Genomic DNA, 2,934 nt, shown 5'->3' on the forward strand with positions numbered 1-2,934 from the left:
AAGAATGGATTATTCTTTATTGTGCATTTAGCTGTATTATGGCAAAGCTGGCAGTGTTTGAAACGTACAGAGTGTATGGGTGAGCTGTTGAAAAACAGATTATGCTGCCAGAGGGGTTTTAGAAAAGAATACAAATCATATATGGAATAAATTGTACCCAACTGGATTCAAGCTGACCAGAGCCACTCAGAAGTCTATATTTCATTTTTTTCACCTGAAGGCACAATTTGGTGGATTTACATTCCTTAGAAATCTTTTCTTGTGGAACATAACATGTAGACATATATTTTTGTTATAATTCCGTAAATGAAACTTAAACCTCTTTATGGAATCCTTACTCTGCATTCTTAGTTCTTGTCTTTATACCTTTGTGAAGTCAAAAAGCAGATGCCCAAACTGTCCACGTTTGGGGATTTGGGTCACAGCGTATCACATATACTGCTGAAAATGTCTACCAATTGTGTGTTAAGCATATCAAGCTTGATAAAGAAATTATTGGTGTTTTTTTAACATTTTGTTCGATCAATGTTAGTAATATAAAATAAAATATTTCAAGTCTGTTTTATCTGTCAAAGACACAACACCATGTAATGCTTTTGCTTCTAATGCCTTACTGCAAAAGATTTTGACAAAAAATGTATTCATTGACAATAACCGAACTCAGCTGACTTGGAGCAGCTGTACTTTTTCGTCATCTGGACTGAGGTCAGTCTGGCACTGCAGTGATTAAGATAAAAAGTTGTAGGACAGGAGGGGATGGGGCTAGTCAGTTAGCATGCTAATTTTGTAATTTCCTAGGCAGAACAAACCGAATAACATCATGCTAATATTGTAATCACATTGTGTGAGTAATATTAATATTTTTATTAATAGATTTTGACATTTTTTTACGCATTTACTGTCAAGACGTGAACAGCAAACATATGATAGTGATGGAGAAGGGATAACATGCAACACAGCGATCTGTTGAGAATCAAATCAATGCCCAACCTTTTTTTCTGTGTACTTGAATCCATACCTGTCAATGGAATGATTTATGTGCTGGAGGTGCCCCGCAGGAAATAACTGTCATGGGGATCCCCCGGATCCGCCCACCCTGCCCGGTCTCTCTCTCCCTCTGCAATGCTATGACCACCTCGCCCACACTTGACACAGGGATGAGCACCACGTTGAGCCTTGATTTGAACAATAGGGATTACCGTGTGGCTCAGATCAGCCTGACTCAGCTCAATCCCAGTGTGAGGGAGCTTGGCTAGACTCATAACACGAAAGTGCTGTCATGCACATTTCTCAGTCTGAGGTACTGCTTTATTATTTTATCAATATTTAATGATATAAATGCTCTCAACAGACTACACTGTCATTCTCTGGAGGCTTAGCTGGGTGGGCAGACACTTAAGGTTTAAAGGCAAAGCTGGAGCGTGAGCTGCCATTGATTTTTATGTGAACTTTAAAAATAACATGATGGCTAGTTTCTTTGCTATAAAACAACACAAGAAAGCAAGCATGCTTTTTCTCAGCTACGCACACTCACTCAAAGCATGCCTAGTGTTCCATTATCTTTAATTCGACATGCACATCAGTGATGGTTGGTTCTTCAAAAAGACATTTTGAAATGCATTTTCATATGATGATTTATGTTGGTGTATGCTGTTTTAGAAGTTGTAATGTGGAAGAAAAGCTAAGATACCCATGCTTGCTCAGGAAAAAAGCCTATAATGCACACCGTAAACACATATTTTCCCACTTCCTGGATAATTTGGTGAAAATTGTTGCCCATTGCCTCACTTCCCATGGTTATGTAAAGTGGTCCATTCAGCTATAAATGCATGCTCAGTTGCTGAAGGCACCACACCTGGACTGATCTTGCACCAGTTTCACAGGGCCAATTGGTTCATGTCGGGGTACCATGTGGATACGAAAGATGAAAATGGCATCATTAGTGGTGAGACTTAAACATTGATTAGCTACTTAAAGACCCAGTGAAGTGCATGTTTTTGCGCCAAAATGAAATGGCAGTTTCATTCCTTACATATCATTGTGCCTGTTCATGGCTAAAATAATTTTTCATAATTAATTAATTAATTAATTATTAATTTTGCCGTCTGAGCCTAACGGAAGTTGCAGACGATAGTGGCTGTGACGTCACAAGATGTACCCAGTTGCGATTGTAAACATGGGGGAGACTTTGGAAAGTGATACTAGTGTGTGAGAAATGATTGATTTGGACAGCTTTTCGGACAGGATAGATGAGGAAAGTGATCAATCTGGTGCACTTTGAGGGCAACATTAAGAGATTTATGGATACAGCTCTCAACACTCATATGAAAAATATATTTCAATAATCAAAAAACATTGGAAGGATTTCTTAACCTATTTTATACAACTAATATTACATAGATGGAAATATTTGTTTACATAGATGACCAAACCCACTGAGATAACTTAGGCTACAGTTTACCTCCCTGAGCTGACGTTATCTCTCTCAGTCCCACAGGAGAGGAATCTCCCTCTCCTTATTGTTGAAACAGCTAATCTCCGTTAGCTCCGAGCTAGCACCAGATGCTAACGACAACCCTGTAACTCTCTCAGTCTCTCTTTCTCTCTCTCTCGAATCGACCAGTGGCCTTTATTTATCATGATCAATCAACGAATCTACGAAACAATGACACCAGCCAGGCTCACCTTCATCTTTTGGGAACAGAAACATCGCCACTTCGGCAGACTTGACATTACTACAGCCAGCGGCAATGCATCGTTTCCCCTGTGTTTTTCATCCCTCTTTCTTCACTCTCGCCTCCATTGTCAGGTTTTCTCGATTGGCAATCACTTCCAGTCGACTCCGACACACTTTCCAGGAAAATACTAGCTCAAAAACGTTGAGAAATTCGACTTTGAAAAAGAGAAAAAATGAACGCTGGTGAATGTAAACAG

Source organism: Notothenia rossii, assembly GCF_949606895.1.
Source record: "Notothenia rossii genome assembly, chromosome: 12".
Classification (NCBI taxonomy): Eukaryota; Metazoa; Chordata; class Actinopteri; order Perciformes; family Nototheniidae; genus Notothenia; species Notothenia rossii.